Here is a 26,438-nt window from a genome sequence, read left to right on the forward strand (position 1 = left end):
AGCGTCGTCTTGCTGGAAGACGTGATTTCTGTAACGTCCACAATGTGGTACATGGGGTCTTATGACTTGGTCAATATAGCGAGCAACTGTTACGTTATTTCCTCATCCTGGACCAAGATTCTGGAACACCACGGTGCCAATTATCTCGTTCAGACAGATTGCACCCCACACCATGATGCTTGGACCACCCCACGAGTCACTTTCAACAATAAACTCACTGGAAAACAGTCCCCACACCTTCACCATACTCTCACTCTACCATCGACTGTCGAAACACAATATTGTCTTTCATGAGATAAAAGCACAGTTCTCCACTGTCGATAACGCAAATTTCGATGCTGAGTTGCCCATTGCAGACGGTTTGTGAGGTGATGAGCGGTGAAGACAGGACTATGATAGGGTCTGTGACAGCAGTGGTTTCTTCCGTGCACACATCGACGCACTGTATCGGCACTGATGGGTCTGCTGTGAGTCCTAGTGGTCTGGTGTGCTCTTTCCTTCGCTCTGTGGAAGCGACCCCGCAGATGGTGGCGCACAATCTGTCGGTTTTGACATTGCGATGTTACTGTAGGTCGCCCACTACGTGGACGGTCTTGGATGCTGTTAGTGACCTGATACCACTCCTGCAGTCGGTAGATTGTCCTAACATGAACATGATTGGCAGTCTGGCTAACTTGCAATCGTCCGAAGTCTTGGTTCCTCTGATCTCTTGTAATTCGTGCCATGGCGATTATGTCCGGCAAGTTTGGGACATGATTTCATTGGTAGGGTTGTCACGATATGCACGTGCATTTTCATTTTCACGAATGTCATACGGAACCTTTTACCACGTCTGCCGTTTTAGGTGCGTTTGGTCGATATGTTTTTCAATTAGAAAACACACTGATGTTGGTAATAAGTGTCAATTTGGATTGCAAAATATGTCAACAAAACGATACAATCATAATAACAACACCATTTTGTAAGTACAAAATCTTGCATTTGGTTTCGAAAAGCGACGTTTCTTTTTTGGTTCAGTAGTATCTAAATATACTACTCAACCTTTATTTGGTATCACAACTTTAAACATTGACTAGCAAAATTATGTGCATGAATAGCAAAAGACATTTTTGCACGAAGACATGGTTAATGGAATTAGTTGGTTGTCTTGTGCCACATAATGTATGTAAACAACATGACGCTTACGATCAGTCAGCTCAGCCGTCTGACCAAAGCTGAAATGTCGGGGGGGAGATAGAAAAAAACGCATGTTAGACTTGGTTGAAGGATAGGGCGTCTTAAAGGACATCATGCCCTCCACAATGGTCCGGCAACCATGTAGGCATGAACGACGATCAGTTCGTGGGTTAGCGTCCATGACGATGGAGTCCGGTCCAGACTGTCATCCCTGCCATTGTGCCTAGCTGTTGGACATAGAGATCATTTCAGCTCTACTGATGCCATCCCAAATGATGACTGAACCCTCTCCGTAGCGGTCATGTTCGACTACAGTGTAATAAAATCTGTACTTTCTTGAGGAAGTGTAATCGCAAATATAACATGTATGTTACATCTGACCACTTCCTAACTGACATTGTGTTTTCGTGATAATTAGAACTTATTAATTGTATCTTGTAATGAAATTCTGGAGTAGTTTTATCAGCAGCAACTGTAGCAGAAGTGTATCAGATGTGCTACCGTGTAGCGTCGACTGACTGAGTTTAGTTTTACGCCGCTTTTTAGCAATATTCCAGCAACATCACGGCGGGGGACACCAGAAATGGGCTTCACACATTGTGTGTAACGGTGAAATGGGGCGTGGAAGGCTTTGTACCGCACAACAAAGGAGGCCGTTTAATAAAGTCTCCTGTTTTATGTTCCCTGTTCCAGACGGGGTTTATTGGCCTGTACTCACAATGCTGGCATGGTGCTGGGCGTGAGTTCATATCCGGCATGCGTGCATACAAACTGTTCATATATATAGTATGACCAGAAATTATTGAGAAGTTTAGGAATATGTTTAATTGGATTTCTAGTATGAAAAACCTTGACCAGCTATCAAGTGCTTGGTTTCATTCAAGCGAGACAACTCCGTTAATCCTTTTTCATTAGTTTATGAAGAGTTTGTTTACTTGCTAGCAGACGACATTTTCAGTGATCCTCAGTATGGATGATTTAGAGAAGAGGAAGTTGATTTTTGAATATTATAACAAGGACATCAGATCAGCTAAAGTGATTTCAAGTAGAACAGGAATCCCTTTGTCCACTGTTTATCGTGTTTTGAAAAGTATTGCATATGGATATGGCATTGAGCACCAGGGAGGCACAGGTAAGCCCAGAAAATTGACTGTCGGTGACAGGAGGCGGCTTCGTATTCTTGTTTCTAAAAACAAACGAAGCAGTTTAGAAAACTTAAGGCTTGATATGACTGACAGAGGTACTGTGGCTATCTGTAAGGAGACAATTAGAACTGAGCTGCATGCAGTGGGTTGGCAGAAAAGTCGAGGAATTCCATCACCGATCATGAAACCTGAACAAAAGGAGCGAAGGTTGAACTGGTGCTTACAGCATAGAAATTTTAACTGGGACAATGTGATTTTCTCAGATGAAAGTTCTGTGTGGCTGTTTCCTAATACACTGAAATTCTGGACCAAACAAACTGAAAAACCAGCGCCGAAAGTACAGTCCGAAATGTAACGTGTGGGGTGGCATATCTGTGTTAGGGGCAACGCCCCTCTGTGTATTTGAAGGGAATATGAACAGTGAGCGGTACACAGATATTCTCGAGGGACATTTACTTCCATCTGCTCACGTGTTCTATGGAAATGTTTGGATTTTCCAGCAAGACAACGACCCAAAACATCGTTCAAAGCATTCACAGGCCTGGTTTTGGACCCAAAATATGACATTATTAGATTGGCCAAGCTATAGCCCTGACCTAAATCCAATAGAAAATGTTTGGGGAATTATGAAGGAAAGTGTCAATAAGAAAGATCTGACAAATATTGCTGAAATGAAAGAAGAGGTGGTCCGATATTGGGACAGCATGGACCACGACTTTCTAACTTCTTTGATCAGTAATATGCCCCGCCGCATTGAAGCCTGCATTGCTGCCCATAGTGATTTGACAACATACTAACTGTTCACCTGTCTTTGAATCTGGAGTAATACGTGACTAATGAGTGAAATTTAAAAAAAATTACAATCTTAAATTCTCAATAATTTCTGGTTGTACTGTACCTAATGCCTCGTTTTGTTCATCACAAAACAACTTGCACCCAGTGTAACCTTAGGTATGACCCACTCCAGTGTAACCCTGCACAAAAACTTGCACCCAGTGTAACCTTAGGTATGACCCTAGCTGCACAAAACTTGCACCCAGTGTAACCTTAGGTATGACCCTTGCCGCACAATATATGATTATATTAAATGCTTGAGCTTTAGCACTGATAATTTAGAACACCATTATAATACATTACTACCATTTCTGGATAAATTAACAGTTAATTATTAACATACACTGGGTGCAAGTTGGTATGTATATGAGTTACCATGTGAGTTTCAGATTTCACCAGAGCAAGTTCTAAATGCTTAAATCGAGCCTTGATTTGTATTTGAAAACTTTCACAAGTACATTTGCAGAATGTTGGAAATAATAAATTAATATATCTACGCAGGTAACAGTAATCCCTGTTGGCATGAATGTGCCAATACATCACATTTGTAATAATTTAATGATTTAGGATATGTTTCACATTTCCCCCGAAATATCCAAATCACAAAGGCATATTGTACCCATCTGATAGCTCAAGCTTTTACACATATTACGGGCAATGCTGGCCGTAACATGGGCCCTGATGAGGGATAACCATCAATCTACCGATCGTCACCGACTTAAGTTCTGGGTCAACCTGACCCGTGGGTCCCGCGTCTTCCCCCTCCCCACCCCCCTCAACTACATAAAGCCGTTGGTACATCGGAGTGTTTGCTGTTGGTTCTCCCTGCAAGAAAATCGATATCTTCAACAACACAGCTTTTGTTGTCGGGGACGTTTCTTGTCGGAGTGTGTCGAGGTAACTCCGACATTCCCGTGGATATGTCAGTGGGCTTGATCTCCTAGTCCGTCCCATCTATTGTTCTCTAAATGACAGTCAAACAAACTACAAAGCTGGAGCACAAGTTGACCTGATCCCTACACCAGAAATAGACAAGACCACAGCAAGAAGAACACGTGTCCACACGGAAATAGTTGGATGTATTTAAAGAACGCAGCATTACTCGACCCTTTTAGAATTAATTACTCCCGCACGTGACGTTAATGAGTTTGTTGACGAGTTGGACGACGGGAAGACCCCCAGGAGAGTTTTATTGTAAAGTACGTCTAGCTACAGTACAGCCAGTTATGAAGTCGCCTCACCATAGGCCGATATTGAAATATCAGAAGAGAAATGAAATGAGTGTGCTTTGAAATCGTGCTTCCTGGTTGAATCAGTGATGAAAGTCACGGTAAACTAGTGCTAGACGTTTTAAATACATGTATGTTTCAATCTTCTTGATTGGCATTTTAGAAGTTGATGAACAACAATAATAACCATAAAGTACGATACCTTTCTTGATATAATAATGCCCTAAACAACAGTTCTCTTTGACATAACATTATTATATGCCCTAAACAACAGTTCTCTTTGACACAACATTATTCTATACCCTAAACAACAGTTCTCTTTGACAACAACATTATTATATGCCCTATACGCCAGTGCTATTTGACACACCATGATTACATGTTCTATACGCCAGTCCTATTTGACAAACCATGATTACATGTTCTATACGCCAGTCCTATTTGATACACCATGAATACATGTTCTCTACGCCAGTGCTATTTGATACACCATGGTTACATGTTCTATACGCCAGTGCTTTTGATACACCATGATTACATGTTCTATACGCCAGTGCTATTTGATACACTATGATTACATGTTCTTTACGCCAGTGCTATTTGACACACCATGATTACATGTTCTATACGCCAGTCCTATTTGATACACCATGATTACATGTTCTCTACGCCAGTGCTATTTGATACACCATGGTTACATGTTCTATACGCCAGTGCTTTTGATACACCATGATTACATGTTCTATACGCCAGTGCTATTTGACACACCATGATTACGTGTTCTATACGCCAGTGCTATTTGACACACCATGATTACATGTTCTATACGCCAGTCCTATTTGATACACCATGATTACGTGTTCTATACGCCAGTCCTATTTGATACACTATGATTACATGTTCTATACGCCAGTCCTATTTGATACACCATGATTATATGTTCTATACGCCAGTGCTTTTTGATACACCATGATTACATGTTCTATACGCCAGTGCTATTTGATACACAATGATTACATGTTCTATACGCCAGTGCTGTTTGATACACCATTATAACATGTTCTATACGCCAGTGCCATTTGATACACCATGATTACATGTTCTATGCGTCAGTGTCATCAAAAACATCGTGATTACATGTTCTATGCGTCAGTGTCATAAAAAACATCGTGATTACATGTACTATACGTCAGTGTTATCTGAAACATCGTGATTACATGTTCTATACGTCAGTGTTATCTGAAACATCGTGATTACATGTTCTATACGCCAGTGTTATCTGAAACATCGTGATTACATGTACTATACGCCAGTGTTATCTGAAACATCGTGATTACATGTACTATACGCCATTGCTGTCTTAAAAATCGTGATTACATGTTCTATACGCCAGTGTCATCTGAAACATCGTGATTACATTGTTCTACTATCTGAAACAGGTGTCATCTGAAACATCGTGATTACATGTACTATACGCCAGTTTTATCTGAAACATTGTGATTACATGTACTATACTCCAGTGCTGTCTGAAACATCGTGATTACATGTTCTATACGCCAGTGTTATCAGAAACATCGGGATTACATGTTCTATACGCCAGTGTTATCTGAAACATCGTGATTACATGTACTATACGGCAATGTTATCTGAAACATCGTGATTAAATGTACTATACGCCAGTGATATCTGAAACATCGTGATTACATGTACTATACGCCAGTGTTATCAGAAACATCGTGATTACATGTTCTATACGTCAGTGTTATCTGAAACATCGTGATTACATGTACTATACGCCAGTGTTATCTGAAACATCGTGATTACATGTACTATACGCCAGTGCTGTCTGAAACATCGTGATTACATGTTCTATACGCCAGTGTTATCTGAAACATCGTGATTACATGCACTTTACGTCAATGTTATCTGAAACATCGTGATTACATGTTCTATACGCCAGTGTTATCTGAAACATCGTGATTACATGTTCTATACGTCAGTGTTATCTGAAACATCGTGATTACATGTTCTATACGCCAGTGTTATCTGAAACATCGTGATTACATGTACTATACGCCAGTGTTATCTGAAACATCGTGATTACATGTACTATACGCCAGTGCTGTCTGAAACATCGTGATTACATGTACTATACGCCAGTGTTATCTGAAACATCGTGATTACATGTTCTATACGTCAGTGTTATCTGAAAATCGTGATTACATGTACTATACGCCAGTGTTATCTGAAACATCGTGATTACATGTACTATACGCCAGTGTTATCTGAAACATCGTGATTACATGTTCTATACGTCAGTGTTATCTGAAACATCGTGATTACTATGTACCTATACGCCAGTGTTATCTGAAACATCGTGATTACATGTACTATACGCCAGTGTTATCTGAAACATCGTGATTACATGTTTTGATACATCGTGATTACATGTTCTATACGCCAGTGTTATCTGAAACATCGTGATTACATGTTCTATACGCCAGTGTTATCTGAAACACATCGTGATTACATGTTCTATACGCCAGTGTTATCTGAAACATCGTGATTACATGTTCTATACGCCAGTGTTATCTGAAACATCGTGATTACATGTTCTATACGCCAGTGTTATCTGAAACATCGTGATTACATGTACTATACGCCAGTGTTATCTGAAACATCGTGATTACATGTACTATACGCCAGTGTTATCTGAAACATCGTGATTACATGTACTATACGCCAGTGTTATCTGAAACATCGTGATTACATGTTCTATACGCCAGTGTTATCTGAAACATCGTGATTACATGTACTATACGCCAGTGTTATCTGAAACATCGTGATTACATGTTCTATACGCCAGTGTTATCTGAAACATCGTGATTACATGTTCTATACGCCAGTGTTATCTATCGTGAAACATCGTGATTGAAACATCGTGATTATATGTACTATACGCCAGTGTTATCTGAAACATCGTGATTAACATCGTGATTACCGAAACACATTGTACTATACGCCAGTGTTATCTGAAACATCGTGATTACATGTACGTGATTACATGCTATACGCCAGTGTTATCTGAAAACATCGTGATTACATGTACAGTGTTATACGTCAGTGTTATCTGAAACATCGTGATTACATGTACTATACGCCAGTGCTGTCTGAAACATCGTGATTACATGTACTATACGCCAGTGTTATCTGAAACATGATTACATTGTACTCTATACAGTGTTATCTGAAACATCGTGATTACATGTTCTATACGTCAGTGTTATCTGAAACATCGTGATTACATGTACTATACGCCAGTGTTATCTGAAACATCGTGATTACATGTACTATACGTCAGTGTTATCTGAAACATCGTGATTACATGTTCTATACGTCAGTGTTATCTGAAACATCGTGATTACATGTACTATACGCCAGTGTTATCTGAAACATCGTGATTACATATACTATACGCCAGTGTTATCTGAAACATCGTGATTACATGTTCTATACGTCAGTGTTATCTGAAACATCGTGATTACATGTTCTATACGTCAGTGTTATCTGAAACATCGTGATTACATGTACTATACGCCAGTGCTGTCTGAAACATCGTGATTACATGTACTATACGCCAGTGTTATCTGTGATTACATATGTCCTATATGTCAATACCTTCATCACTGAGGTGTTTGTGTGTCACAACCAACTGTAGTGTGGATTGGTTGTAACCATGTAGTGTCTGGTAGACAGGGACCATCATCCCTTAATGTGTCACAACCAACTGTAGTGTGGATTGGTTGTATCCATGTAGTAGCTGGTAGACAGAGACCCACATCGCTTTATGTGTCACAACCAACTGTAGTGTGGATTGGTTGTAACCATGTAGTGTCTGGTAGACAGGGACCATCATCCCTTTATGTGTCACAACCAACTGTAGTGTGGATTGGTTGTATCCATGTAGTAGCTGGTAGACAGAGACCCACATCGCTTTATGTGTCACAACCAACTGTAGTGTGGATTGGTTGTAACCATGTAGTATCTGGTAGACAGAGACCCACATCGCTTTATGTGTCACAACGAACTGTAGTGTGGATTGGTTGTAACCATGTAGTAGCTGGTAGACAGAGACCCACATCGCTTTTTATGTGTCACAACGAACTGTAGTGTGGATTGGTTGTAACCATGTAGTAGCTGGTAGACAGAGACCCACATCGCTTTTATGTGTCACAACGAACTGTAGTGTGGATTGGTTGTAACCATGTAGTAGCTGGTAGACAGAGACCCACATCGCTTTATGTGTCACAACGAACTGTAGTGTGGATTGGTTGTAACCATGTAGTATCTGGTAGACAGAGACCCACATCGCTTTATGTGTCACAACCAACTGTAGTGTGGATTGGTTGTAACCATGTAGTAGCTGGTAGACAGAGACCCACATCGCTTTATGTGTCACAACGAACTGTAGTGTGGATTGGTTGTAACCATGTAGTAGCTGGTAGACAGAGACCCACATCGCTTTATGTGTCACAACCAACTGTAGTGTGGATTGGTTGTAACCATGTAGTATCTGGTAGACAGAGACCCACATCGCTTTATGTGTCACAACGAACTGTAGTCTAGGACGGGGCGTGCCTACTTGTCAATGTATTAGTGTTGAATATACCTCCTGTTATACGGAATACTTTAAGTGATTACGGTGTTTGCCGTCATCTTCAGAATGTCAGAACGTTGGCAGGTGCTAAACATGTTCTGTTACGACAGTACATAGTGGCTGTAGTGGATCTGTTGCATAACATTTCCCTTTCCACGCTACAAATGTCAGGCTGTGTAGAACCTGACTTACAAACAGATATTTCCCCATTTTTTCTCCTCTTTTTAACTTGTTGTTAAGCATGGCTAGAGAACATTTGGCGGGGAAAATCCATTGCGTTAACATTTAACTCACATTCAAACTAGTGAGACGAGTTTCAACCCTTAGCCCTTTCACATTTCAGCTTCTGAACTCTCTAACCACCCCGCAGATTACCCAGATAAAAGCTACCGAATAACGCTCCAGCACACCCGAATACCAACAAATGTATTCGAACGTTATGCAACACCACCAGGCGGGTGCGGTCCTACCTACCTACATTAAACACGAAAGCGACGACTCAAGCCTGTTTGTTCGGCGACCGGAGATATACGCGATATGTGCGACACACTTGTCGGGGGAGGGTGAGGGGGTGGTGGGCGTTCTGTCACCCTCATACCTGACAGGTTAGCGGTGAGCCCATGTATCGAGGTGACCTGGGACGTGAGATAAGCTGACACAGCAAGCCTCCACACAAGCTGCAGCTACAATGATATGGGCCGTTATCACACGTGACACGAACACTCCACCGATTTTGTGGAGGCGGGCGTGGCAGTCTGTGGCCTCTGTTCTCAGTTAAATGGAAACTTGTATTTGACCATTATTGAAATGTGTTTGCCGCGTTATTGATGTCTTGGAACGGGCGACGTCACTTTTATGCCATCCTCGGTGTCCCAGTGTATTTTGTATCCACTTGTAACTACCCTGAGCCCTGCCGAACCGCTGTTTGGATTGTGACGTCATCATCAATATCTGTTTCTCCTGTGGGTATACACCTAATAATTTCTCTCGCACATCGGTGTTAAATGACTGAATGCGGTTCAGCATTGTCAAATTTGAATCGTATCTATGGCAACCAATAGTTTGCAGGGGTTTTACAATAAAATGACATAAATCAAGGATGTTGCCTTGCTTCAGTTTAGCAACATGTCCACCAGCCCATCTCTGTGTTTGGAGCCAGTGTTACGTTTATTCGGGTGTAAAACCTAGACGTTTATTCGGGTGTAAAACCTAGACGTTTATTCGGGTGTAAAACCTAGACGTTTATTCGGGTGTAAAACCTAGACGTTTATTCGGGTGTAAAACCTAGACGTTTATTCGGGTGTCAAACCTAGACGTTTATTCGGGTGTAAAACCTAGACGACGTTTATGAAACATTCCAGGAATAGTTATCGATGGCCGTAGTTGCCGACACCCAGACGCCGTTTTGTATCTGTGTCCTACCAGGAATATAACAAAATGAATGTTTCATATTTGAGTTTCAGTATTGATTTTCCGTGATATTTCCTTTTATGTATGTTTAGGAAGACATGAGTGTACATGACTCATCAGTGACCGGTGACTAACGGTAGGGAAGGCTGCTGTTGCGGGACAAGGCTTGGCTGATGGGACTCAAACCTACTTGGCTCCTCTCCCACTTCGGTGGAATGATAATAGTAAATAGAACCTATCTATCCATACACCACTCCTGGTCTGTTGACACTGCGGTCAGAGAGAGGTATTTCCTCTGTAGGGCTCTGGGATATGATGGGGGGAGGCATATCTGTGACAGACGAGCTATACCTCTTGACCAGAAATGGCCGTCACATTCCTCTCACCTGTATAACACAGGTAGAAATTAATTTGTCAACGGACTGATGGATTAATACGATCCCTGCAGATTATTGTGGTCTTGCCTGAAGGCAGATTGATGATTAGCGTGCTTCACAGCTATGGGAACTATTTCCTTCACATCGAGGACAGCGGGGCTATCACCGCTCCACATTTAGGTATGGCGAGCACCTGTATATGGAGAGGTGTCACACACGTAGGGTCTGTCTCTCAGTGTTGGCGGACCAGCAGCTAACGTCAGGGTATTTAGAGGGTCATGGCTGGTGTGTAATACCACGAGGTGGATGCATCGCTATATTACTGACAATTTAATACTATAAAGCGTTATGTACCACTATATCAGACTCCACAACAGCAGGCACACCAACAGCAGGTTCTACTATAGCGGGCTCCACATTTAGGCTACCACTATGGCGTAGCACCTGTACCATATGGAGAGGTGTCACTACACGTAGGGGTCAACAGGTCTCAGTGTTAACAGGCACCACTACCAGCTAACGTACAGGGTATTTAGAGGGTCATGGCTGGTACCACTGTGTACATACACGAGGTGGATGCATCGCTATATTACTGATAAATTTAATACTATAAAGCGTTATGTACCACTATATCAGCTACCACTACAACAGGTACCACTATAACAGCTACACAGCTACACTAACCACCAACAGGGTACCACTATAACAGGTACCACTACAACGGGTACCACTATAACAGGTACCACTACAACAGGTACCACTACAACATGTATCACTATAACAGGTACCACTATAACAACGGGTACCACTATAACAGCTACCACTATAACAGGTACCACTATATAACACTATAACAGCTACCACTACAACGGGTACCAACGGGTACCACTACCACTATAACAGGTACCACTATAACAGCTACCACTACAACAGGTACCACCACTATAACAGCTACCACTACAACAGGTACCACTACAATAACCATAAGCTACCACTACAACGGGTACCACTATAACGGGTACCACATACAGGTGGTACCACTACACTACCATAACAGTACCACTAACAGCTACCACTACAACGGGTACCACTATTACCATAACAGCTACCACTACAACGGGTACCACTATAACAGCTACCACTACAACAGGTACCACTACAACATGTACAACAGCTACCATAACAGGTACCACCATAACAGCCACCACTATACCACTACAACAGCTACCACTACAACGGGTACCACTATAACAGGTACCTCTACAGCAGGCACAGTTACATGAGATACCACTACACCCTGTACATCTAAAATGCACAAAAGATAATGCCATAATGGAAGTATCTGGAGGAAATGGGAGTTGAAGGTCACGTGGTCTGTGCAGGGTGTGGTTCACTGTGACTAGTCATAAAACAAGTGGACATATTTGTCCCAACATCAGACAGACATGTCGTGGCTGTCATTTACTGGGTAACCTTTGGTAAAACCCCGCTTGTTAAGATGCCGCCCACAGTACAGCAGTGCCCGTGGCACTGTGTGTCTCCGCTGCGACCGCGACCGCGATGTAATCTGTCACGGGAACGTTTAACTAAAGAAATATATGAACACAAGCAACGTTAACCAGTCGTTTAAGTTTTTCATGCAGTTGGTTTGACGTGTAAGTTTGAACATCGAACATCGATGTCTAAATGTTGAGCTGTGTACATGACCGAGTCTGTAGCCTGATCTTGATATCTGCCCCTGGTCTGTGGCTCTCAATGGGAGGAATGCGCTGTCACGCTATAATGAGATAATGGCTATATGTCGTGCGAGTGTCCAAGTTTCAGTTATTATGCGCAAAGCAACTACAGATACAATACACGTCCGTGGTATAACTGTTCGTCAGACACGACCCCGGGCACGTACGTCATCACAGTGGTCGCCATATTCTGGGCACGAGGACACACAAACGACATGAAACTGAAAACGCCGTTGACAGAGACCAATTCATTATTTCAATTATGTCCTTCTGCAGCACGTGATGACACGTCCAGTTTCTGAAATACTTCCATCAGTGACGAGAACCCGGACTTACAGCTCCCCTACAACCGCCGACCAAGTCACCAGCTGACTTGTCGATACACACTGTATTAACCAGGGCTATTACTGTGATGGAGCCAGTAGGTCATGGGTATAGGTGGATTAGTTCACTTTATCTGATCGAACATCGCCAACAAATGTGTCCATTGTTTGCTGGGTGTCCAACAGCAACGTGACACCGTGAACGCATTGTAGCATATAATGAAAGATGACGACACCCATTGTTCATGACGACACCCATTGTGCATGACGACATCCATTGTTCATGACGACATCCATTGTTCAAGACGACATCCATTGTTCATGACGACATCCATTGTTCATGACGACATCCATTGTGTACATCCATTGTTCATGACGACATCCATTGTTCATGACGACATCCATTGTGTACATCCATTGTTCATGACGACATCCATTGTTCATGACGACATCCATTGTTCATGATGACATCCATTCTTCATGACATCCATTGTTCATGACGACATCCATTGTTCATGACGACATCCATTGTTCATGACGACATCCATTGTGTACATCCATTGTTCATGACGACATCCATTGTGCATGACCACATCCATTCTTCATGACATCCATTGTTCATGACGACATCCATTGTGAACATCCATTGTTCATGATGACATCCATTGTGCATGACGACATCCATTCTTCATGACGACATCCATTGTTCATGACATCCATTGTTCATGACGACATCCATTGTGCATGACGACATCCATTCTTCATGACGACATCCATTCTTCATGACATCCAATGTTCATGACGACATCCATTGTTCATGACCACATCCATTCTTCATGACGACATCCATTGTGCATGACGACATCCATTGTGCATGACGACACTCATTGTGCATGACGACATCATTCTTCATGACATCCATTGTGCATGACGACATCCATTCTTCATGACGATCTGTTTACGCCGTTCCAACATTACAGTCTCTCCATTTCAGTTTCAGGGAACCCATGTTTTCTGCGGGTATAAAGATATATGATGTGCAAGATGGGTCTGGGTGTGGATGACGCCCGAGGGTGATTTCAGAGCGGATACAATTAGTGGGCTTGTGTTCTGTTTGTTGGCTATTTAACACCGTATCCAGCAGTATTCCATCAATGAGGGTTTGAGTCCACCCGTAAAGATCTTCAGCAACCAATGTTTGTCTGTCTCCATCCGTGAAGATCCGGGATAGAATTGGTCTTCAGCAAGTCACTGGATTGTCTAGTTCAGAGTCGATGATTCACGGACCGCCGTCATACAGATGGAACATTGCTTCACACACAGAACATGTTATCCTCTAAAGACCCCCGGTGGTACATGAGTGCGGCGTTAAACAACAAACAACTTGGAGTCAGTACATTGTGTGTAAGAGGAGTAGGCGTGGTAAGCTGCCACCGCACAAAACCCGCTGGTGTCAAGATTAGAACAAACAGCCATGCACGCGCGTGCACTGACTGTAAATAATCGGATCTGGACCAGACAATCCAGTGAACGGGGTGCTAGCAATTGGAAGGTGACTGGTCACTGCATACATATTACCTTTGTGAGGCAGAGTAGACACGGTAGTTTATATTCTATGGTTATGGGTTCGAATCTAATATTACATATATTCCAGCTCAAGGGTTTCACCAAAAGTCTAAAGCCGAACGACCAACGTGTTTCAAACAATTCCTGCATCTTTGTACTGACACACCCTGTCTGGGATGCTGTCTAATACGGCTTACGAACAATCAACGACTGAAAGACCTGACAAGTCCGCGTTACACAGTGAGAGACTTGGGCTTGTATTGTACACAGGCCACATGCACGTGCGTGCGTCCGGCAACAACTGTAAGCACAGCAAAAGACGTCAGGGGTAATAAATTGCCTGTTATGGTTGGGTACGCACACCTGATGACCTTGAAATGACCTCCTCCTGCAACCGCTACACAGGAGTCACAAAAACATGGAAAGAAATTCGGACAAATATAGGGATCATATATACCTCATACCTCGGGACAAAGGATCTCAGGAGAGGGTGCGTTCTGTGGGGGGGGTTAAGAGTTTAGCATACAAATGAATTAATGACACATTGCTGTCTCTCAGGTCAACTCTATACCCGGTCTCCGTGGCGCTCTGATGGGTCTGGTTGACCTCTAGCTGTGTTCAGGCTTCCATGCTTGACAACCATCCCCTACGTTTATGTGCAGTTACGGAGCAGATACGATCTATAGCACCACCGTATCAAAATACGGACATGTATAATACAAGCTCACACAAACACAGGTATTCACTTCTAGAACGGTAACCAGACCTAAGAGTAGACGTGTCAGCATGCTCCATGCAGGCCCTATGTGTTGCGTAGGAAACCTGTGACCGGGGCTTGTCGGGGAACCCAGCTGTCTTGTAGGTGTAGGGCAACCTACCAGACATCAGGTGTATCGATTAGGTGTATCGATCTGGATCCCAGACCGTCTGGGGACTATTCCAGGCTCGGCATAGACGCTGGTCAACTGTAAACATGATAGGGTTTCCGGGAATACTTGCAGATAGGACTGCTCTGCATTACTTCTATACCGCATTAGTCTTTTCAAACAAGCATGGGTTGCTGAAGACCAATTCTAATCCGGATCTCATCGGCTCGATGTTTTTTTTGTTTCTGAGAACCGGTATACTGAGTAATACAATATGTTTTGTGAGTATCTTTAAAATGTACACAAACTTTCATTCACAACTGATGTTGAACTTAATTGGCTAAACGGCCATACTTTATAAATACATGACACGTTTTATGGATATAACTTGCATAAAAAGAAAATAGAATTTCAAACTATGCAACCATATTTTGAGAGTGCTGTTATCAGAACCATAACATGTATTTTTAGGGCCTTGGTATGTTGAAAAAAGGATGTGCACGTACAATCAGTGCCCCTCACTGTCAAACACTTTAACACCCAATATATGGCTATACTGGTACCTGGGTCGCAGTATATTGCAATAGCATTTGTTTGCCAATACACATACCTCCTTGCATAGGACTTATAAGATACACAGTTTGACCTTTTGACCTAGGTACTAGGTACACAGATAGCCCGGTGATATTGGGTACACAGTTGACCTTGTTACAAGATACACATTTGACCTAGGTACTAGGTACACAGATAGCCCGGTGATATTGGGTACACAGTTGACCTTGTTACAAGATACACATTTGACCTAGGTACTGGGTACACAGATAGCCCGGTGATATTGGGTACACAGTTGACCTTGTTACAAGATACACATTGGGGATGCATTGGGTACACAGTTGACCTTGTTACAAGATACACATTTGATAGGTAGGATAGCCCGGTGATATTGGGTACACAGTTGACCTTGTTACAAGATACACATTTGACCTAGGTACTGGGTACACAGATAGCCCGGTGATATTGGGTACACAGTTGACCTTGTTACAAGATACACATTTGACCTAGGTACTGGGTACTAAGATGGCCTTGATATTGGGGATGCAGCTGACTTTTTTATAAGATACAAAGTTGATCTATGCATGGGGTACACAGTTGAACGTGATATAAGATACACTTTGACCTAGGTATGGGGTACACATTTGAACGTGATATAGGGTACACAGATGACCTCGGTGTAGAGTTCACAGTTGACCGTGAACTAAGGTACATAGCTGATTGTTGTATAAGATACACAATTGACAAAGTCGACTAGGGTATACAGTTGACCATGGCATAAGGACACAATTAACGCCATGGACGGGGCTGTTCAGTTGCCAATCGTACAGGAGACGCAGTTGACCTTCACAATAAGGTACATTTTACCTTGACATAGAGGATATTGGCCTCAACATTGGGTTCCCAGTTTACAGATAACCAGGATGTGGAATACAGCGCTATAAACTAGAATACACAGTTAGCATAAGTGGTACAGTTAATCTTCACACAGGAGTGAGTGATATTCCTTGCTTTTTAAACCTCAAGGAAATTCTCGCATCGCCTATATTTCGTAAGTGTATATTTTCACGATGTACAATGTGTCATGAGGCCTACATCCGGGTATCAGCCAGTAGCCGAATCAAAGACAGCACATCACGACACAAGGGTTGGGGTAATGGTGGCATAGCATCTATATATGGTTACAAAGACCCGATACGCGATCAGGGAAGAGACGCATGTGATACATGAAGATATCAACAACCCGGAAGTATCTCGCCCCAAGTGACCAGTGCAGACTAAACAATACATGTGTGTCCTCGCCGTTACGTCATACTGACACTAACGACACGGAATCACTCAGCGCTAATGTAAACATGTCCATATGTCTCTCATGGCGAATGTTAAAGGTCCACACAAACACATGTTTTACAATGTCAGATAACGTATACCTATGCTGAAAGGGTTATTTCAAGTTGTTCGTGATACTAATTGTAGTCCACATACATTAACTCGTCATAACTCTCATACATGTGACGCGAAACCCAACTCAACTCAACTCTCATACATCATCATTTACTGTGGTAGTCGTAGGTATACTCTAAAGTCGTCGTAACCACTTTCTTCTGCATATACCTCGGCATCGTACGCATACTCTGAACACATTACACCCGTACTTCAGCTTCGTACGCATACTCTGAACACATAACACCCGTACTTCAGCTTCTTATGGGGTAGTTGTACGTATACTCTGAACACATAACACCCGTACTTCAGCTTCTTATGGGGTAGTTGTACGTATACTCTGAACACATAACACCCGTACTTCAGCTTCTTATGGGGTAGTTGTACGTATACTCTGAACACATAACACCCGTACTTCAGCTTCTTATGGGGTAGTTGTACGTATACTCTGAACACATAACACCCGTACTACAGCTTCTTATGGGGTAGTTGTACGTATACTCTGAACACATAACACCCGTACTTCAGCTTCTTATGGGGTAGTTGTACGTATACTCTGAACACATAACACCCGTACTTCAGCTTCTTATGGGGTAGTTGTACGTATACTCTGAACACATAACACCCGTACTTCAGCTTTTTATGGGGCAGCTGTACGTATAACCTAAATACGTAACGCTCATTCTTCAGCTTATACTCGGGTAGACGTACATACTCTGTGAGGATCAGTGAGAGCTCTGACGATGTGGATCGGTGAGAGCTCTGACAGCGTGGATCAGTGAGTGCTATGATGGCATGGATCAGTGAGAGCTCTGATGGTGTGGATCAGTGAGAGCTCTGACGGTGTGGATCAGTGAGTGCTCTGACGGTGTGGATCAGTGAGAGCTCTGACGGCGTGGATCAGTGAGAGCTCTGACGGTGTGGATCAGTGAGAGCTCTGACGGTGTGGATCAGTGAGTGCTATGATGGCATGGATCAGTGAGTGCTCTGACGGTGTGGATCAGTGAGAGCTCTGACGGTGTGGATCAGTGAGAGCTCTGATGGTGTGGATCAGTGAGTGCTCTGATGGTGTGGATCAGTGAGTGCTCTGATGGTGTGGATCAGTGAGAGCTCTGACGGCGTGGATCAGTGAGAGCTCTGATGGTGTGGATCAGTGAGAGCTCTGACGGTGTGGATCAGTGAGTGCTCTGATGGTGTGGATCAGTGAGAGCTCTGACGGTGTGGATCAGTGAGTGCTCTGACGGTGTGGATCAGTGAGAGCTCTGACGGTGTGGATCAGTGAGTGCTATGACGGTGTGGATCAGTGAGAGCTCTGACGGTGTGGATCAGTGAGTGCTCTGACGGTGTGGATCAGTGAGAGCTCTGACGGTGTGGATCAGTGAGTGCTCTGACGGTGTGGATCAGTGAGAGCTCTGACGATGTGTGGATCAGTGAGATGGTGTGCCTGATGGTGTGGATCAGTGAGAGCTCTGACGATGTGTGGATCAGTGACGGTGTGGATCAGAGTGCCTGATGGTGTGGATCAGTGAGAGCTCTGACGGTGTGGATCAGTGAGTGCTATGATGGTGTGGATCAGTGAGAGCTCTGACGGTGTGGATCAGTGAGTGCTATGACGGTGTGGATCAGTGAGAGCTCTGACGGTGTGGATCAGTGAGAGCTCTGACGGTGTGGATCAGTGAGTGCTCTGACGGTGTGGATCAGTGAGTGCTCTGACGGTGTGGATCAGTGAGAGCTCTGACGGTGTGGATCAAAGTGGAGAGCTCTGACGGTGTGGATCAGTGAGTGCTCTGACGGTGTGGATCAGTGAGAGCTCTGACGGTGTGGATCAGTGAGTGCTATGATGGTGTGGATCAGTGAGAGCTCTGACGGTGTGGATCAGTGAGTGCTCTGATGGTGTGGATCAGTGAGAGCTCTGACGATGTGGATCAGTGAGGGCTCTGACGGTGCGGATCAGTGAGAGCTCTGACAGCGTGGATCAGTGAGAGCTCTGATGGTGTGGATCAGTGAGAGCTCTGATGGTGTGGATCAGTGAGAGCTCTGATGGTGTGGATCAGTGAGTGCTCTGATGGTGTGGATCAGTGAGAGCTATGATGGTGTGGATCAGTGAGAGCTCTGATGGTGTGGATCAGTGAGAGCTCTGACGGTGTGGATCAGTGAGAGCTCTGACGATGTGGATCAGTGAGAGAGCTCTAACGACGGTGGATCAGTGAGAGCTCTGATGGTGTGGATCAGTGAGAGCTCTGACGGTGTGGATCAGTGAGTGCTCTGATGGTGTGGATCAGTGAGAGCTCTGAGTGGATCAGTGAGAGCTCTGACGGTGTGGATCAGTGAGTGCTCTGACGGTGTGGATCAGTGAGAGCTCTGACGGTGTGGATCAGTGAGTGCTCTGATGGTGTGGATCAGCTCTGATGGTGTGGATCAGAGCTCTGATGGTGTGGATCAGTGAGAGCTCTGATGGTGTGGATCAGTGAGAGAGCTCTGACGGTGTGGATCAGTGAGAGCTCTGATGGCGTGGATCAGTGAGAGCTCTGGACGGCGTGGATCAGTGAGTGGATCAGTGAGAGCTGGATCAGTGAGATGGTGTGGATCAGTGAGAGCTCTGACGGTGTGGATCAGTGAGAGCTCTGATGGTGTGGATCAGTGAGAGCTCTGATGGTGTGGATCAGTGAGAGCTCTGATGGTGTGGATCAGTGAGTGCTATGATGGTGTGGGATCAGAGAGCCTGATGGTGTGGATCAGTGAGTGCTCTGATGGTGTGGATCAGTGAGAGCTCTAACGGTGTGGATCAGTGAGAGCTCTGACGGTGTGGATCAGTGAGAGCTCTGACGGTGTGGATCAGTGAGTGCTCTGATGGTGTGGATCAGTGGAGTGCTCTGACGATGGTGTGGATCAGTGAGAGCTCTGACAGCGTGGATCAGTGGAGTGCTATGACAGTGGATCAGTGAGCTCTGACGGTGTGATCAGTGAGAGCTCTGATGGTGTGGATCAGTGAGAGCTCTATGATGGTGTGGATCAGTGAGAGCTCTGACGGTGTGGATCAGTGAGAGCTCTGATGGTGTGGATCAGTGAGTGCTCTGATGGTGTGGATCAGTGAGAGCTCTCTGATGGTGTGGATCAGTGAGTGCTCTGACGGTGTGGATCAGTGAGATCTGATGGTGTGGATCAGTGAGTGCTCTGATGGTGTGGATCAGTGAGTGCTCTGATGGTGTGGATCAGTGAGTGCTCTGATGGTGTGGATCAGTGAGTGCTCTGACAGCGTGGATCAGAGAGTGCTATGATGGTGTGGATCAGTGAGAGCTCTGATGGTGTGTGGGATCAGTGAGAGCTCTGCAGTGTGGATCAGTGAGTGCTCTGATGGTGTGGATCAGTGAGAGCTCTGACGGTGTGGATCAGTGAGAGCTCTGACAGCGTGGATCAGTGAGTGAGCTCTGTGCGTGGATATGAAGAGTGCTCTGAGTGCTCTGATGGTGTGGATCAGTGAGTGCTCTGATGGTGTGGATCAGTGAGAGCTCTGGATCGGCGTGGATCAGTGAGTGCTTTGATGATGGTGTGGATCAGTGAGTGCTGATGATGGTGTGGATCAGTGAGAGTGCTCTGGACGGTGCGGATCAGTGAGTGCTCTGATGGTGTGGATCAGTGAGTGCTCTGATGGTGTGGATCAGTGAGAGCTCAGTGAGTGAGAGCTATGACGGTGTGGATCAGTGAGAGAGCTCTGATGGTGTGGATCAGTGAGAGCTCTGACGGTGTGGATCAGTGAGTGCTCTGATGGTGTGGATCAGTGAGAGCTCTGATGATGGTGTGGATCAGTGAGAGCTCTGACGATGAGTGTGGATCAGTGAGAGCTCTGACGGTGTGGATCAGTGAGAGCTCTGACGGCGTGGATGTGGATCAGCGTGGATCAGTGAAGTGCTCTGATGGTGTGGATCAGTGAGAGCTCTGACGGTGTGGATCAGTGAGAGCTCTGACAGCGTGGATCAGTGAGTGCTCTGATGGTGTGGATCAGTGAGAGCTCTGATGGTGTGGATCAGTGAGTGCTCTGATGGTGTGGATCAGTGAGAGCTCTGATGGTGGATCAGTGAGAGCTCTGATGGTGTGGATCAGTGAGAGCTCTGACGGTGTGGATCAGTGAGAGCTCTGACGGCGTGGATCAGTGAGAGCTCTGATGGTGTGGATCAGTGAGAGCTCTGACGGTGTGGATCAGTGAGAGCTCTGACGGTGTGGATCAGTGAGTGCTCTGACGGTGTGGATCAGTAGGTGCTATGATGGTGTGGATCAGTGAGAGCTCTGATGGTGTGGATCAGTGAGAGCTCTGACGGTGTGGATCAGTGAGAGAGCTCTGATCAGTGAGTGCTCTGATGGTGTGGATCAGAGCTCTGACGGTGTGGATCAGTGAGTGCTATGATGGTGTGGATCAGTGAGAGCTCTGATGGTGTGGATCAGTGAGAGCTCTGATGGTGTGGATCAGTGAGTGCTCTGATGGTGTGGATCAGTGAGAGCTCTGACGGTGTGGATCAGTGAGAGCTCTGACGGTGTGGATCAGTGAGAGCTCTGACGGTGTGGATCAGTGAGTGCTCTGATGGGAAGGTCGGATCAGTGAGAGCTATGATGGATGTGGATCAGTGAGAGCTCTGATGGTGTGGATCAGTGAGAGCTCTGACGGTGTGGATCAGTGAGAGCTCTGACGGTGTGGATCAGTGAGAGCTCTGATGGTGTGGATCAGTGAGAGCTCTGACGATGTGGATCAGTGAGTGCTCTGATGGTGTGGATCAGTGATCTCTGATGATGTGTGGATCAGTGAGAGCTCTGTCTGAGAGCGTGGATCAGTGAGCTCTGACGATGCACTGTGGATCAGTGTGGATCAGTGAGAGCTCTGACGATGTGTGGATCAGTGAGTGAGTGCTCTGATGGTGTGGATCAGTGAGAGCTCTGACGGTGTGGATCAGTGAGAGCTCTGACGGTGTGGATCAGTGAGTGCTCTGATGGTGTGGATCAGTGAGTGCTCTGATGGTGTGGATCAGTGAGTGCTCTGATGGTGTGGATCAGTGAGAGCTCTGACGGTGTGGATCAGTGAGTGCTCTGATGGTGTGGATCAGTGAGTGCTCAGTGATGATGATGTGGATCAGTGAGAGCTCTGACTGGATCATGGGTCAGTGAGTGCTCTGGACGGTGTGGATCAGTGAGAGCTCTGACGGTGTGGATCAGTGAGTGCTCTGATGGTGTGGATCAGTGAGAGCTCTGACGGTGTGGATCAGTGAGTGCTCTGATGGTGTGGATCAGTGAGAGCTCTGATGGTGTGGATCAGTGAGTGCTATGATGGTGTGGATCAGTGAGAGCTCTGATGGTGTGGATCAGTGAGAGCTCTGATGGTGTGGATCAGTGAGAGTGCTCTGATGGTGTGGATCAGTGAGTGCTCTGATGGTGTGGATCAGTGAGAGCTGACTCTGGACAGTGAGCGTGGATCAGTGAGAGCTCTGATGGTGTGGATCAGTGAGAGCTCTGATGGTGTGGATCAGTGAGAGCTCTGACGGTGTGGATCAGTGAGAGCTCTGACGGCGTGGATCAGTGAGTGCTATGATGGTGTGGATCAGTGAGTGCTCTGACGGTGTGGATCAGTGAGAGCTCTGATGGTGTGGATCAGTGAGAGCTCTGACGGCGTGGATCAGTGAGTGCTCTGATGGTGTGGATCAGTGAGAGCTCTGACGATGGTGGATCAGTGAGTGCTCTTATGGTGTGGATCAGTGAGAGCTCTGACGGTGTGGATCAGTGAGTGCTCTGATGGTGTGGATCAGTGAGAGCTCTGATGGTGTGGATCAGTGAGTGCTCTGATGGTGTGGATCAGTGAGAGCTCTTATGGTGTGGATCAGTGAGTGCTCTGATGGTGTGGATCAGTGAGAGCTCTGACGAGTGTGGATCAGTGAGAGCTCTGATGGTGTGGATCAGTGAGTGCTCTGATCGGTGTGGATCAGTGAGTGCTATGATGGTGTGGATCAGTGAGATCTCTCTGACGGCGTGGATCAGTGAGTGCTATGATGGTGTGGATCAGTGAGAGCTCTGACGATGTGGATCAGTGAGTGCTCTGATGGTGTGGATCAGTGAGAGCTCTGACGGTGTGGATCAGTGAGTGCTCTGATGGTGTGGATCAGTGAGAGCTCTGATGGTGTGGATCAGTGAGAGCTCTGATGGTGTGGATCAGTGAGAGTGATAGTGTGGATCAGTAGTGCTATGATGGTGTGGATCAGTGAGAGCTCTTATGGTGTGGATCAGTGAGTGCTCTGACGGTGTGGATCAGTGAGAGCTCTGACGGTGTGGATCAGTGAGTGCTCTGATGGTGTGGATCAGTGAGTGCTCTTGATGGTGTGGATCAGTGAGTGCTCTTATGGTGTGGATCAGTGAGTGCTCTTATGGTGTGGATCAGTGAGAGGTCTGACGGCGTGGATCAGTGAGAGCTCTGACGTCGTGGTTCAGTGAGTGCTCTGATGGTGTGGATCAGTGAGTGCTCTTATGGTGTGGATCAGTGAGTGTTCTGATGGTGTGGATCAGTGAGAGCTCTGACGGTGTGGTTCAGTGAGTGCTCTTATGGTGTGGATCAGTGAGAGGTCTGACGGTGTGGATCAGTGAGAGCTCTGACGGCGTGGATCAGTGAGTGCTCTGACGTCGTGGTTCAGTGAGAGCTCTGACGGTATGGATCAGTGAGAGCTCTGATGGTGTGGATCAGTGAGAGCTCTGACGTCATGGATCAGTGAGAGATCTGATGGCGTGGGTCAGTTGTCGAAGGTGTGGATCAGTGAGATCTCTGACGGTGTGGATTAGATTATTAGTTTAACCCTTACTGAGAAATATGTAGTCTGACATCGCCAACAACTTTGATAAGGGAAAAAATACAATTATCGGCCAAACGTGACTAATTGCATGGTGAATACTTCCTTAGCATATATGTTCGAGGTGCATATAGCAACACGAATTATCGTGACGAAGAGGCGTTCGATAGCAATTACATAACGTTGGCATAAAGTGCACTTATTCTGTAGTCAGATCTGCAATATAGAACCCCGATCAATTACTCACGCAATATGTGACGACGGATGGTTATACAATGGTCCCCTCATCGTGTATCCCCGGGGCGGTCGTGACATAACAACGTGTATGCCGATAATAGGTGTCACTGTAACGTTGGAACACAACCATATTCCTTGCTGCCAGCCCTAAGCTGTGTGACGTCATCGACACCACATGCAACTTCCTACTGACCGTTATGATATATTATCACCCTCTCAGCAGGGATATTGCACAGGATATACCACGCGTACATTCGTCAGGCAAAACAAAAACTGATTCGTTATATCTACTCGACATGTACATGAATTAACAAGGCCAGCAGTTTGTATGACATGAAGCTGTGCCCCCTGTTTGCAGTCATCAGTGACAATGATATACTACATTCCAACAACAACTGCCCACTTTACAACAGATACGTGCCGACTTATTTCAGTACATCCTGGGAAACATGCAACTCTTTCAACCCGGTATTTCGGACAGGCATGGACTGTTGTGAATATTTATAGGTGGTTGCATTACAACAGTTTCCAACAGCCCGAAATAGAACTCGCCAAAATATTTCTTAAGTCTCAATTTGAACACGATTACTTCATGACACGTTGCACACAACATTGCATTTTTTATAACTGACATGCTACTAAATTGATCAGTAAAACATACAGTCAGACCGAACACAGCTGTCGACCCTCTGCGTGGCTGGTTGGTGGTAAACTGCGGGGACTGACACAGAACCATGTATATACACCAGCTCACTAGTAGATCACTCCATGTAACTGTTGTACTAGTATGTAATCACTCGCTAGTCGCTACTTCTCTGTTGGCCGTGGATCAGTTGGATAGGAACTGACGTGTAGCCTCGAACCCGGTCCATATACGTCAGGCTGGTCAGTCATGCAGGCCTGGTCAGTTATGGCCAGACTATTACCTTGAATAAAATTAAACTTCAAATAACACACAGGAATATATAATCTTATTCTATCCAAAGCTCATTTTAGTGAAATTTCAACACACGTACATGTTTACAACTGGCGCACGTAATGAGATGCAGTGTACGAAAATATTTGGTTAAATACATTTTTATTCTCAAAGAATCTGGTTTGGTAAAAAGCAATAAGAAAATATTTAAGAGTGTATATGAAATCTAACAAATGAAAGTCGACATACAATGTGCAAGACAATCCCAGTATGTGCGTATGTATTGTGCTATAGGGAGGGGACAATAGGTGCATCTTCTGTAGACAAATATCGTCCATATGATGGTCATGTTCACTGCAACAGTGGTATAGTTACATGAAAATAAAACACAAGTTGGTTCATGACTTGCGTGTTTGTGTTGTGTCTATGAACCAACTCAGCCCTGCGCGAACCCATTGTCCTTATGGGCTTGTGTGACAGATGGCACATGTTGCCATGGAAACGTGCAATCGACAATCCCAGGTATGAAATCCGTATTTCACAACGTATAGCGTTTTGATATGAATACCACATCTCCAGTCGTGAAACATGTTGTCAAAAGGAAATATGATTATGAAATGAATATTTGAAAACAACTTTGTTACCGTGTCAAACTTTAAACTGTGGAGGTTGAATGTCCTTCGCATAAATTATCCAAATATTAGTTTGCAAACTAACGAAGGGCCCAGTCCTTGGATATATTTGCAAAGTGCGCACTTTCGACCCCCTGGCCTGTCACGCCCTGTGTTAATCTTGTGTGACTCACGATATCGATTGCCGACCCAGTAATTCGGAGATCGATATTACAAATCTTGTCTCGGCGGTTAACACACATATTTTCTGCTAATAATAAACAGAATGAGAACAATGCATTCATCGCGACAGTGCCCATATTGGATGAAGAAGGAAACGTGGATTCCACGCTCCACGGAACACGTAACAATCCTTGCTGTACACGGTCTGGCCTTCGTCGCTTATAGCAAGAGCCACTCAATCACAATGGGCGAGCTTCATTGTAGCGTGGATTGCCATATATGGTGACATGAAACTTCCTTATATGGCAATCACAAGCGCTCTTTCCGAGAACCCATGGTCGGGCGGTATAAATAGACAA

General features: G+C 44.9%; 1 protein-coding gene across 1 annotated transcript in view; it reads right to left on the reverse strand.

Moving 5' to 3' along the window:
- The window catches only part of LOC124257033, a 28,863-nt gene extending 4,359 nt beyond the window's left edge, over positions 1-24,504 (reverse strand). Inside the window, exon 1 of the mRNA XM_046691003.1 lies at positions 24,380-24,504. The gene's annotated coding sequence lies outside the window, so the exon portion shown is untranslated. The remainder of the gene's footprint in view (positions 1-24,379) is intronic.
- Positions 24,505-26,438: the final 1,934 nt, after the last annotated feature.

Source organism: Haliotis rubra, unplaced genomic scaffold, assembly GCF_003918875.1.
Source record: "Haliotis rubra isolate DU_JTF1 unplaced genomic scaffold, ASM391887v1 Scf648, whole genome shotgun sequence".
NCBI classification, from domain to species: Eukaryota; Metazoa; Mollusca; class Gastropoda; order Lepetellida; family Haliotidae; genus Haliotis; species Haliotis rubra.